This window comes from Octopus bimaculoides, chromosome 20, assembly GCF_046866305.1.
Source record: "Octopus bimaculoides isolate indiv1 chromosome 20, ASM4686630v1, whole genome shotgun sequence".
NCBI classification, from domain to species: Eukaryota; Metazoa; Mollusca; class Cephalopoda; order Octopoda; family Octopodidae; genus Octopus; species Octopus bimaculoides.
In genome coordinates, this window is record NC_142947.1 from 8,669,235 (window position 1) to 8,684,525 (window position 15,291).

Sequence of the window (15,291 nt, forward strand, 5' to 3'; positions counted from 1 at the left end):
ACCCGGTTTCCGAATGCTTGTAGCTCTGATAAATGCACCCAGGTACCTTAAATATATGTTTTGCATTCAGTTCTCGCGCAATTTGCGGCGAGTCACATATTGGTGTCCACAAAATCTGGGTACATGGGGATTAACACGTACTTTAAGAAATTATTATTTCTTATAGTTAATTGTTTATGTTATGATTTTATTTACTCCGTGTACCCAGTCTTTGTGGAAACCCTGTATTATCTTATGGATCCTCGCTGATTTTTCCACAGACGCGTGTACCCTTAATGTGATTCTCAGGCCGATTACGTTTGACACAATATCGTGACATGACTGGATCAGTGAATTACACCTCCAATCTACCTGCCCAGCTTCCGTCTACCCGATTTCACTCACAAAGGTTGGCTTGGGCCCGAGGGTTATGGTAAAAGGCATTTGCTTGCACACGATGTCACGCAAGTGAGATCGAACCATGCATTGCAAAGCGAATTTCTATATCACCATCATATTTTATACGTATGTCTATAAACATATACACAAATGTAGGAGAAAGAACGAAAGGCTTATAATTATCATTGTTGTTGTTGCTGGAAGGTGACGTGCTGGCAGAATCGTCAGCACGCCGGGCGAAATGCTTAGCGGTATTTCGTCAGTCTTTACGTTCTGAGTTCAAATTCCGCCGAGGTCGACTTTTCTTTTCATCCTTTCGCGGTCGATAAACTAAGTACTAGTTGCGTACTGGAGTCTATCTAATCGACTGCCCCCCCCCCCCCAGAATTTCGAGCCTTGTGTCTAGAGTAGAAAAGAATTCTTAAAAGTAAAATAAAAGATGTTGAGGGAAATTTCACCACTATTTCTGGCAGGGCGAGAAACCGCAGGTGAGCCCATATCAATGTTTTTTTTTCCCTCTCTGTGTTTCACTGGGGAAGGGCCGACCCCGAAATGTCTGCATTTGCCCGCAAAACTCGCCACAAACTTTAATATACATACATACATGTGAATGATAAAAGCCAGGGGTTTATTGAAATTCAGTGAGATGCAATGTAGTTTGTGAGGGCCACTGCGTGGCAGAGAAAGCAGAAGGCAAGGAAAGCAGGAGATTTTTCTTTGGCAAGAATTCTTCCAAGTGAAGCATGTGTTACGAATTTTGGTCATGAGAGTGAGGGGGGAAAAGTGGAGAGAGAGAGTAAAGGAGGAAGAAATGGAGATAACCAAAGGGGAGAAGGATCAGTAAGAGGGAGAGAGAGATGGGGAGAAACAGAGGGCGAGACAGGAGGAGAAGGCTCACGGCACAAACACGTGCAATTCCATTAGAATAGAGAAAGGGCAGGAGGAGAGATAGAGACAGAGAAGCGACGGGGTAGCAAACAGATGCGAGTTTAAGTGGGAGGAAGATCGTAGATGGATAAACGAAGGGGGTTATGGATAGATAAAGGGGTATATGTATATATATATATATATATATATTAAAGGATATCGTACACATACAAATACACACGAACGCACACACATATTTTTCAAGACGAAAATCAAAATACATTTTGATGGATGTTATCAGCTCATAAACGAAATGGACAAAGTGCAACAACACTGGAAAAGAGTGCTTCGATATGAAACGCCTGAGTTCCATAGAAGACATGTATTATATGCAGAAAAAAATAAATTGAAAAATGAATATCAAAATCTATTTAGTAGAAGTACAATAAACCTATATATATATATATATATATATACATGCCCATGCTATGAGATGTGCGAGAAATAAGAGTTGGGGTTACTAAACAGACAAATTAGAAAACTCAAAGAAGGAAGAAATGGCGAAATGGGTAGGAAAAAAAAGCCAAAACAATAGAAAATATATTTATGGAGAAAGCGATCTGAATATTGCACCGATAAAAATATACGTTTCCCTTTTTATATTTAAAAAGAGAGAGATGGAATGAAATAGGAAAAAAAAGCAGGAGGTGACGAATTAGGAAAAATAAAAACGGTGGAATACGGGGTGCTTTAGAAAAGACATTATTTGTATATAAGGAAGCATGGACTAAGTGAAAAGCTAAGCAAAATAAAAAAGACCGATAAAACAGAAGTTAGAATGATAAGCATAGTTATTCCAGCAGACATCATCTTTATATACATACTGAAGCGTGTGAATTCGTTTGTATATTATATATATATATATGTGTGTGTGTGTGTGTGTGTATAATCTGCAGAAGTTATAGTGACACCAGGATCGAAAGTTTCGTGTATAACACTAATCGAACACACCGATATATATATATATATATATATATACATATATATATATGGGGTGGAACAGCTTTCAAAATACGTTAGATTGAAAACACGGTAGTGCTCTAATTTTTATATCTTATTTTTTTAAAAAAGGACTGTTTTGTTTGGAATAGCAAAGTTCCAAGGTTCCTCAAAGCTTATATATATACACACACACACACACACATGTATGTAATTTTAAATTTGGGTATACATGTATGTATATATATCCTCGAAGAAGAAATTAAAAACAGATGAAAAGACAAAACGAAAGGAAAGGAAGAAAAATAATTATAAAAGCTGTTTGTATGGTGATATGAGAAAACATATTCATTTAAATTAGCGAGAGCTGGTGACTGTATAATACAATGTATGTGTAGACATGATGATCCATTTAATAATATATATTTGTAGAAAAAAATAACCCTCCCGACATATACACACAGACAAAAAAGTCACATTCTGCCCTCACAACGAGCAATCACAATGAAAATAAAAGACAAGAAATCGTTCTTGTTGTAAATAGGGGAACATCAAGCATCGCGATCTGAATTATCAAGATATAATTTATAGTAAATATAGCAACAACGAGTTATGAAAGAAACTTTATAATCAAAAAGGCCATCTCCTTCATATTTAACAAATAAACACAACAGTAAAATTTCCAGATTCGTTATAACAGTTCATCGTTTCAAATGCGGTGCGTGACGCCAATTTTAATGATTACAATAATTTCCACATTTCATTTAAGCACACACACATTATATATAATATATATATATATACATATATACATTCACACAAGGCCAAATAAAACATCGCCATGTATTAAATATTCCTCTATACATGTAATGTGAATTAGTCTATATATTGATATTTTGCCAAGTTAAAAATATTCATTTATGTACCACTCGACAATATTAAACGTTTACCCGTACAGCAAACGTAAGAAATACGGATTTTGCAAGGAGAGTAATAAATGATTTGTATTATAATTGTCTTTGTTTGCCCCTAGTTGTGGAATAAAAAGAGTGAGAAGGGGGGGGGGAGCGGCTAAGAAAGAAGTCATTTGTTAAGGATGGCAGAATCGGTAGAGCGCCGGACAAAAACAAAAATGTCTTTGCGGTATTTAGTTACGTCCCTTTACGTTCCGAGTTCAAATCTGACGGGATCGACTTCGTCTTGCTTTACATTCAGCAGTTGATAAAATTAACAACTAGCTTCATTTATAATAAGCGAGTCCTTATCGCTCTAATCAGCAACACCTCTTCCCCGACCGACCCGTCGAATATATAATGTGGCCTTGAGTCTAAAAGATTACTATTACTATCATTATCATTATTATTATTATTATTATTATTATTTACAAGAATAATTTTTATTAATAGCTGCTGCTCTTACCACCATCCAACGCCACATTCATCCATCGCTGTGATGGCAAATAAACGAAATTCTTATTATAAGAAACAAAATCAAAAAGAAAAAAAACACAGTCACGGAATTAAAAAGATCGAGAAGAAAGAAGGACTTACCGAGATATGGGCTGTATTCCGTCGTGAATTTAATCATGAAAAGAGTTCATACGTGAGGAAGCTGCACTTTTAGCAAAAACGGTATATATCCGTAAAGATAGCTCCATGAAAACTTTGTTATAAAACCGGGTGCAATATATATATATAAATATATATAATAATAATAATAGTGCACTACTGGAGGTGGAGCAGTAGCAGCGCTGCTAAATAGTGTAGTAGCAGTGCGCAGCGTTTTATTTGGATCTTCAAACTTAAGCAGCTAACTTAAACTCACTCATTCTTTGAGTATCGCTACCCCTCTCTCTTTATACTCTACTTATCTAAATTTCCATCGTCTCTCTCTCTCTGTCTTTTTCTCTATCTATCTATCTAAAATATCTCTATACCTTTCTCTCTGAAGTTCTATCTATCTAACTTGTTACCTCCACCTTTCTCTCGCTTCAACTCTCTACCTATCTAAACTGTCAATTCACTTCTCTCTCTCTCTCTCTCTCTCCTCTCTTTCTTGCTCTCTACCTATCTGAATGCTCAACCTCCCTTTCTCTCCCTAGCTCTCTCCCTATCTAAATTATGTCTCTATCTCTTTATCCTCCTTGCCTCTCTTATTTCTAATTTATCCAGCTCCTCTCTCTCTCGTATTTTCCTTCTTTTGTGTCTATTTATTTTTTATCTCCTATACTTATTTTCTTTTTATCCCTACCTCTCTTTCTCTCGCTCTTTTTATTTCTGTCTTTTCATAACTACTACAATTGCTTTATATCTATCTTTCACTCTCTTCGTTAAGTTTATTTTCTCCCCCCACCTCCATCCCTTTAAATATAACCTCGACTGCTGCTATCACTTTGAGAGAGAGGGGGATAGAGTGAGTGACAAAAAGAGAGAGAGAGAGACAAAGAAAGCATGAAAATAAGAAAGGAGTAGAGGGAGGAGGAGAGTGATCAGCTGATGGTTGGCTTTCAAATAACAAACATGTAAGACAAAAAAAGAAAACAGTCCTCGTTGTTGATTGGTCGGTTTTAAGGCCTCGCACCCACTCTCGCATAATAACTAACATTACAACACACAGACACACACACACACACACACACACACACACACACACACATACATACATATATACATATTTATCATCCTCACCTCTAACCTCCCCGCCCAATTGTACCTAGGTGACGTCATTTTTCTCCTTTGGCCATCTCCTCTTCCTACTACTACTATCTTCTCTTTACTCGTTATTGTTTACTCTTTCTACATTTTCACTCTTACGTTTCGTCTCGTTTTGATTTTTCCTGTTACGCAAACTGCTCAACCGAAAAACGAAACAATTAACTTTCGTTTTTAAGTTAGCTTTTTTATTTTTCAAAGTCGATATGAAAAAATTTTTTTTTCTTCTTCATCACTGCTAACACCTTCGAAGAAAATTATGAATAAATATCACAAATTTTTATTCCCTACTCCTATAATTTTTTTTTTAGCTTTTTACCCAAATCAAACATACCTATAATTTTCTTTTTTTTCTCCCTCTTTTCATTTTTTTCTTTTTTCTTAGTGCAAAACTAACGTGGAGTCAATGACTATAAATTTTTGAACATTTTCGAACGTCTAACTGGAACCCATATATATATTTAAGGTTTCGAAGGGTTTCTCGCGAAGCAAATAGAGCTATAAGTAATCCTTCCTATCATAGGCACAAGGTCTGAAATTTGGGGGTTGGGGACTAGGCGTTTATATCGACTCTAGTGATCAACTGGTACTTGTTTCATCGACCCCGAAAAGGATGAAAGGCAAAGTCTACGTGAATGGAAAATGAGCTAACGATACTATCTGATCGTCGTCTTCGAACCTATAAATAATAACGAATAAACATTGGGTTAAAAACACTTCGGATAGAAAAAGTCCAAGACAGCCCTTAATGCACGAACCCATTTCTTCTGGAAAATATGACAGGCGTGTGTGTGTGCGCGTGCGCGGCGTGTTTGTGTTCGGTTAAATTTAATACCAAGTCGCATTCTGTGCATATTTCGATATTATTCATAATGAACCTGTAGCACCACTTCCACAGCCACCTTTCAAAACTACCCGAATAATTTTTTTCCCCACAGAAGTCGATTCTCGTTTGAAGGGGTTTTCTTTTGTTTTTGTTTTTTTTGCATTTCGCATCACCCTCTGCTCTTCGGGGTAGGGGTGGCGAGTGGGAGAAGCATAAACATTGCAACCTCTCCTTTCACAACTGCCGACACCCACAAACCTGTGCCCTACTTCTTGCTAGTCAAAACATCTTCCACACTACAAATCACAATTATTTTACAGACTAAATGTATGTATGTATATATGTATGTATGTGTGTGTGAGTGCATGTGTGTGTGTATGTATGCATGCATGCACACACACACACACACACATACATTGGTATTGTGCCTTATACTTAAGGATCGAAAGTATAATGTCGCGCTATTAATAGTGGACTGCGCAGTCAACTCAGCCATAGAAACACTTTGCTGTTAATACCCCGTCTCAACTTCAATGATTCTATCTATCTGTCAGTCTATCTGTCTGTCTGTTTGTCTTTCTGTCTTTCTTTCAGTCTGTCTGACTTTCTGCTTGTCTGTCTTCCTATCTATCTATCTATCTATCTGTCTGTCTATATGTCTGTCTGTCTGTCTGACTGACTATCTGTCTGCCTTTCTGTCTGTCTGTCTATCTGTCTAGCTGCCTTTCTGTCTCTTGGTTTATCTATCTGTCTGTTTGTCTCTGTCTGTCTGTCTCTCTCTCTCCCTCTCTCTCTCTCTCCCTCTGTCTCTCCCTCACTCTCTCTCTCTCCTTCTCTCTCTCTCTGCATATATCAGTGGTTCTTAACCATTTTAATAGCCAGCTCAGATCCAAAACCTGGATTTTTAAAGATGGCCTGCACCAACAAGAGTAAGACAAGTCAAATAAAGCAAAATTTATGTCTAAGCAGCTAACTTATGATGGGGTGCTGAAAAGTTTCTGGCTCTGGGTAAAAGAAAACACAGGAAGATCAGTTAATTATGATTTTATTCAACATATTCCCCTCTCAGATTCACATGCTTATTGCATTATTGTAGTGGTCCTTTAGTTTTTCTAAGCCCTGAAGCGAATTCAGACGGTTGGGCCTCCAGTCAGGCTTTTCATGATACCCTTAATGCCAGGAAATGTTCACACACACACAATAGGCTTCTTTTAGGTTCTATCTACCAAATCCACTCACTAGGCTTTGGTTGACCTGGGGCTATAGTAAAAGATATTTGCCCAAGGTGCCAAGCAGTGGAACTGAACTCAAAACCATGTGGTTGGGAAGCAAGTTTCTTATTTCTTTATTGCCCACAAGGGGCTAAACATAGAGGGGACAAACAAGGACAGACAAGGGACTAAGTCAGTGGCTCAGGAACGAAATTTGCTTAGGGGGTGCAAACCCAGGTCCAAAATTTTTTACAAATTTGGTCTTGTTTTTTTTTTTCTGTTATTTATTTTTGTGATTTGTTCTTTGAGAAGGAACCTAACTTCAAGGTACTTTTTACACATCACTTTTTTATTCACGGTTTTGTAAACCTGAGTAAAATAAGTAGGGCTGCAAATTTTGGTTCTGCACTCCGCAAAAATTCTAGAGGATGCACTTGCACCACCTGCACCCCCTGTTCCCGGGCCCATGGACTAAGTCGATTGTATTGACCCCAGTACGTAACTGGTACTTAATTTATCGAGCCCGAAAGGATGAAAGGCAAAGTCGACCTCAGCGGAATTTGAACTCAGAACTCAGAATGTGGCTCTTTCAAACGTAGAAAAATATATGTAAAAAAATAAGACAAACCAACAGCTCAGAACATTTAAAGACAGACAAAATACCGCTAAGCATTTCTCCCGGCGTACTAACGTTTCTGCCAGCTCGCTGCCTTACTGGGCGAGCTGGTTGGGAAGCAAGTTTCTTACCACACAGTGACAGCTACACCCTTTATTTAATATAATAAAATCAGTATATTAAGGGCAGGGAATTTCCTGTTTAGCTTTCATGATTGAAGTCAGTAGCTGCATAAAGCTAAGCTTGCATCTATCTATCTGTCTGTCTGTCTATCTGTCTGTCTGTCTGTATGTATGTGTGTATGTGTGTATGTATGTATGTATGTATGCATGCATGTATGTATGTATGCATGCATGTATGTATACATGCATGCATGTATGTATATGCAGGGTGTAGTCAAAGAGTGTGTGTGTGTCCACCACTTGACAACTGGTGTTTGTGTATTTCCATTCCTGCGACTTACTGGTTCAGCAAAAGAGACCAATAAAATAAGTATCAGGCTGATAATATCGGGTAAAAAAAACAAATTCTGGGGCTAATTCATTCAACTAAAATTCTTCACGACAATGCCCCAGTATGGCCACAGTCTAATGACTGAAATAAGTAAAAGAATAAAAGAATAAATAAAGAATGTGTGTGTGTGTGTGTGTGTGTGTTTTGATTATATTTAGAGCTTAATCAAGGAGAAAGGGCAACACCCTCATTTGACCTTTCCCAGGGACCTAAAGACTGGGCTGACTGGCTTGGAATGAATAGGTAAGAGGAAGAGAAACCTGGGATGGTTGTGTAGGAAGCCTAGCCAGATATCAAATCATCAGGTTCACACGCATACGTTTATATGTGTGTGTGTGTGTGTGTGTGTGCATGTGTATGTGTGAATGTGTTTGTATGCATATATGTGTAAGTATATATATATGTGTGTGTGTGTGTACATATATATATGTGTGCATGTGTGTATGTATATATATATATATATGTATATGTATGTGTGTTTATATCATCGTCGTCGTCGTCATCGTTGTCGTTTAACGTCCACTTTCCATGCTGGCATGGGTTGGACGGTTTCACTGAGGACTGGTGAGCCAGAAGGCTGCACCAGGCTCCAATCCGACCTGGCAATGTTTCTACAGCTGGATGCCCTTCCTAATACCAACCACTCCGAGAGTGTAGCGGGTGCTTTTTATGCGCCACCAGCACGAGTGCCAGTCAGGCGGTACTGGCATCAACAACACTTGAATGGTGCATGTTACGTGCCACCAGCGTGGGATATATATATATATATATGTATATACATTATTTATATTATTCATATTATTTACATTTGACACATATTTGTCCTTATCTTGTTTGTTGTTAACACAATGTTTCATACATACATACATACATACATACATACATAATTTCTTCTATGTTATACAGTACAGAAACAGACAAGACCTCAACATAACCTTGTGTTAGAAGTGTGTTGTGACTGACAAACACTTATTTACATGTAAGGTAAGTAGAGGATATATTTCCCAACCCGTTTATCTTTTAATTGTTCCATACAGTACACATCAGTGGATCTGTACAATGGACTCAAATGTCAATTGAATGAAGCCTCATAGAGGTGTTCAGAAATGTAATACCTCTATACTTTACACATGAGTATAACACACACACACACACACATATGTGTGTGTAGAGAGAGGGGGGAGATAGATGGATAGATATATATATATGTATATGAATATATGTGTGTGTGTGTATGCTGTGTTGTGTGTGTGTGTGTGTGTGTTGTGCATGTGTGCAAGTATGCATGTATATGTGTGTATATACATATACATATAGATATACATATATAAATTTATACACACACACACACACACACACACACACACATAGTTTTCAGAAGTCAAACACCTATAGTAATAAACAAATGAATGAAAAAAAGACATATAAGGGAAAGTTGATAAACATATACTAAATGCACAGACGAACAGAAAACAAACATGGAAGGTCACAATTTCATGCCATTATCGATAACACACACACACACACACATATATAATACACCTGCTTGTTGTTCACACACATGTCTTTGTTTTTATATATATATATATATATATATATATATATATACAGGGTGCATAAGGTATTTGAGGACATACCTTTTTTGGGTCATTGCTGCATTTTTTTTGCTCACTCTGTTTAATCTTTGTTTCAGAAAATAATAATGGCAGACCCTCAGCTTACTCAAGAAATGAAGAGGTATGCTGTTATTGTGGTTATAAAGGCTGAGCATAGCGATTTAGAAATATCTCGATTTTTAAAAGTTGCCAGATCTTTCGTCTACAAAGCTAGTGAGGAGTTAGAGACTGAAGATGGAAACGTATCACCAGTATCAAAGCATAAAAGCATTCTAAACACTCTGAAATCATCAGAACACCTGAGTTTATCCAGCAAGTTCAACAGACCATTGATTACAATCCCAGAAAGTTCATGAGGTCAACTGCAAAAGATCTCCATGTGTCAGAAGGAACAGTCAGAAATGTTATCCATGAAGATATAAGATATGTCTTATATGATGAGGAAAGGTCAATTTGGCAGAAAAAGCAAAAGAAAATCTCGACATTAAATCTAAAAGGCTTTTAAACAAACTGAAAAATCCAGCAGAAGAAGATTTTATTTGGTTTTACTCAAACGAGAAAAACTTTGACCAAGATCAAAAAGTTAACAGAAGAAATGACAGATGGTTATGTGCAGACCCTTCTGAAGTTATAAGTGTTATGCATACAAAATTTCCTGCAACTGCCATGGGTTTAGGGGTTGTCAGCATTGAAGGACATTTGATGCTTCCTTACTTCTTTCCACAAGTCCTTAGAGTTAATTCTGCCACCTACATTGAGGTCCTGGAAACAAATAATAAATGTGCCCTTTTAAAGGCTAGCCAGGCTCATGGGCCCGGTTTCCCGGTTTCAATGGCGTATGTGTTCTCCAGCTGGATAGGACACCATTGCATCGCAGCATTACTCATTTTTGCCAGCTGAGTGGACTGGAGCAATGTGAAATGAAGTGTTTTGCTCAAGAACACAATGCGTCGCCTGGTTCAGAAATCAAAACGACACTCTTACGATCATGATGCTGATACCCTAACTACTAAGCCACGCGCCTCCACATGTGTGTATAATACATATATATATATGCATTATATATATATATATATATATATATATATATATATATACATACACACATACATATATATATATATATATATATATATATAATATATATATATATATATATATATATATATATATATATATATATATATATATATATATATATATATATATAAATATATATATATATACATACATACATATATATATGTATGTATGTGTGTGTGTGTATATATATATATATATATATGTATATATGTATGTATTATGTATACTGTATTTACAAAGATGCTGTTAACATAAATGTGCATTATGCAGAGGGAAATATGTACTGCATACATCTTTGCCATTTATAATCGGTGCAACAATAAATGAAAGACAATTTCTTCTTTTGAAATGCAGTCTATTACTAGCTGCAAACACAGAATGATTCCAGGAAATGGCAACTCTAAAGTCTGTGAATGATGTAAAAGCATTCACCTATTGTGGTTTTTTTATCCTTGAACAATTGTCTGTTTGTGCATGTCTCCCAGCGCCTGTCCAGTTCTTTGTAATTATAAGAAAGAAAGATATTTTGAAGTATCTCTTATGTCATTAATAATGATGATGATGATGATGATGATAAAACCACTGAATAATGAGGATAATAACAATGATGATGGTGATGATGATGATGATGATGATGATGATGATGATGATGATGATAGTGATGATGATCATCATGATGCTGGTCCTTTTTACCATACACACATAATGATAATAATAATCCTTTCTGCTAAAGGCACGAGGCCTGAAATTTTAGGGGTGGGGACTAATCGATTGCATCAACCCCAGTGTTTCACTGGTACTTAATTTATGGACCCTGAGAGGATGAAAGGCAAAGTTGACACTAGCGGAATTTGAACCTAGGACGTAAAGAAGAAATGCCGCTAAGCATTTTACCCAGCATGCTAATATATCATAATAATAATAAAAATAAAAATAATAATATGGCCCTTTCTCATAGGTCAGTGGGCTTCTTTCAGTTTCCATGTACCAAATCCACTCACAAGGCTTTGGTCCGCCCAAGCCTATAGTAGAAGACTGAACCCAGAACCATGTGGTTGGGAAGCAAGCTTCTTACCACACAGCCATGTCTGCACCTATGTGTATATATATATGTATGTATATATATATATATATACACACACACACATACACACAGACACGTATGCATAAAGTGCATGAGAAAGAGAGGGGAGAGAGAGAGAAGTCAAGTAGATCTATTGCATGGTGCAGAAGTGCACGTATCTCCTGTTGCACCAATCCCTGTAAGATTAGAAATTATTTGAAAAGAAAGAATGAAGGAATGACAGGGTGAAGGAATAAAGGAATAGTAGTGGCTGAGTTGGAAAATATAATACTCAATGTTATTGTGGCATTCTTTAGACTGGGCTTGGCTTTTACATTGGGTATTGACATTCCATGCTGGGTCAACATGGGTGGGACGATGGGGATGATGGTAATATGGTGCGCACATGTGTATGTGTGTGTGTGTGTATGGTGGAGTAGTGATTGTTAAGGCCATGATGGTGTTAATGGTAGTGGTGGTATGATGAGGTGGTATGATGAGCAGGGTCTATGTTAGAATGAAGTTCACAAATGTTAGAAAAAAGGGGTCAGCATCAGTGGAATTGATTATTGGATTTAGCCCCAGATTTTGGCATCTTAGAGACATGTAAAAGCTGATGATGTTTTCAAAGGTCACAGTAACCCCTGGCTAGAAGCCTGTTTCAGATGCTTGCTACATTGCACATTCTGCTTACAAAAATCGTGGGGCCAGTGATGGTGTTAAATCTTGCGATCCTACAGGGGTGATGGTACATTTTGGTTATTGGTACTTTTGGTTATCTCCTTCAACTTAAAAAATTTGTTTAGCTCTCAATAAAAAAAAAAAACTGAAAAAATTAATAGTGGCTGTGTGGTAAGTAACTTGCTTACCAACCACATGGTTCCGGGTTCAGTCCCACTGCATGGCACCTTGAGCAAGTGTCTTCTACTATAGCCTCAGGCCAACCAAAGCCTTGTGAGTGGATTTGGTAGACGGAAACTGAAAGAAGCCTGTCGTATATATGTATATGTAGCCAGTCCAGCGACACTGGCAACGACCTCGCTTGAATGTTTTTTTTCACGTGCAATGGCAAATTTTAATGTTTTCAAAAGTCATGGGTGCAGCACTGTGTTTTTTCACATATTCACATAATACCTTTAGCATGTCTATGACTGCTAAAGGTATTGAATTCAAGAAAGGTAGCCAAAGTCATTGTTGGCAAGATGGTGAATTATCTTGTTGGGATCTATGAAATCAGCAGTTAGACATCAAAATTTTAGTGTGTGGATGCTCAGAGAAGAAAAACATTCAAGATATGGTAAGTGACTGACAGAGGGTATCCGTCTGTCTGCATATCTCTAGACATCTAGCAAACTGATATTTTAGACAAGATGGGAGTGCCAGACTAGAGATGCAAACTGTAATTGAGGACATACCATAGTTACACATAGCTTAAATAGATAGGTGGTAAGTAACCGACAAGAGTCTTACTGAGTGATTCTAAAAGATTTTTGACCTTTTTGATGATTTTTGAAATGCAGTTCATCGAACACAGATCATTGTTGACAATAATGCCTTGGTCATGTTCACCATCAAACTGTGGAGTGTGAGTGAAGTAAAATGTGACTGTTATTTCTGGAAGGTTGATCAACCACATAAAGCTTCTCTTGTTATACTGAAAATTCCCAGTGTGCCTTAAGAAGATTGAGAAGAAGACTTCTCCAAATTACACCTACCATTAAAAAAGAAAAAAAAAAGCCCTGAAACTGGAATCTCCCTCAAATTACACCTTACCAATTTAAATAAAAGAGACGTTAATGAATGTGGTCTCTTGTATACAAAAAGACGGAATGGCCACTTTTAGGACATTTTTGATCATAGGTCTACTCGATTCAGAATTGACCAGGGGTCAAACAATGAAACGACAATGAAACGGTAAATACTGTAAAGGCCCAAGAATTGTAATGGCGTTCGGTGTCTTAAAAGCGGGTGGAAATCAGATTTTCCTAATTTTTCATAAATGGCCACCCCATCCTCATCCCCGTCATTTTCAAAAACGACAACATTGCAAACGAGTCACAGTAGAGTTTCTACATAATTACTAAACTTGAAAGAAATAGCAGCCAAATCTCCCTCAGAATCACTTGTTGCCAATTTAAATTAAGAAGACATTAAACTATCGCCCTATATGTTGTTGGCACTCCGTCGTTTACGACGTCGAGGGTTCCAGTTGATCCGATCAACAGAACAGCCTGCCCGTGAAATTAACGTGCAAGTGGCTGAGCACTCCACAGACACGTGTACCCTTAACGTAGTTCTCGGGGATATTCAGCGTGACACAGTGTGACAAGGCTGACCCTTTGAATTACAGGCACAACAGAAATAGGAAGAGTGAGAGAAAGTTGTGGTGGAAGAGTACAGCAGGGTTCGCCACCATCTCCTGCCGGAGCCTCGTGGAGCTTTAGGTGTTTTCGCTCAATAAACACTCACAACGCCCGGTCTGGGAATCGAAACTGCGAGTCCGCTGCCCTAACCACTGGGCCATTGCTCCTCCATCGCCCTATATGTAGTCTCTTATATACAAACAGTCAGAATGGTCATTTTTATAACGCTTTTGATCATAGGTTCGCTCGATTCAGGACTGGCCTGGGGGGGGGGGGGGGGGGGGGGTTGAACAATAAAACAACTACAGCAACAATAACACTAACAACTACTCGATCGAGCCCCACCGCAAGATATTATCTAAATGGTCGCTCGCCCTTCAAGAAATAGCAGCCAAATCTTCCTCCAATCACGCTACGGTTATTGCGCTTTAATAGAGAAAGAACAGAAGACGAGACGGCTACGGCTGAAACCGGAATATTTTAGATCATAACATAAGGTCTGCTGGATCAGGACTGGCCAGGGGCTAAAACAACAGCAACAGTTACGAGAATAGCAGCAATTGCGGTTCCACCAGCATCACCTGCAGCAGCAATCTCGACGATATTAATAACAACATTTCGGATATGGAGAAAACGTTGAAGTTAAAAGCACGCGTCTGATTGGCTCCTTTGAAACATCCCCCTGTCCTCTAGTACACCCGGATATTAATATAGAACCGGGTGTATTTCTACTAAACTACGAATTGATAGTTTTTTTTTTTAATTATTATTATTGCTGAGGCAGATAAAAGCTGTGCACGTGCTTTTGTTCTTGGGGTGCGGAGGAGGAGAAAGACTCATCCCCCCCTCCCGCGCTTTTAATACATACACACGTAGTCACCCACCCTCCACTTCTACCTCTCTTTCTTCTGTGCACCTAATGACCCCACCAATCTGACACGATACAAACATTTTGTTTCTACACCCAAATGACATTTAGCTTTCTGTATACACACGCGCGCGCGTGGACGTGTGTATACTTGCACGTAAACAAACCTATCTATCT

General features: G+C 37.9%; 1 protein-coding gene across 4 annotated transcripts in view; it reads right to left on the minus strand.

Moving 5' to 3' along the window:
• The window catches only part of LOC106877577 (putative monocarboxylate transporter 5), an 89,973-nt gene extending 85,357 nt beyond the window's left edge, over positions 1 to 4,616 (minus strand). For 3 of the 4 annotated variants that reach the window (XR_016237484.1, XM_089337965.1, XM_089337968.1), the window contains exon 1: positions 3,795 to 4,615. The gene's annotated coding sequence lies outside the window, so the exon portion shown is untranslated. Of the gene's footprint in view, positions 1 to 3,794 lie in introns of all 4 variants that reach the window. The other variant, XM_089337966.1, reaches the window with a different exon arrangement.
• Positions 4,617 to 15,291: the final 10,675 nt, after the last annotated feature.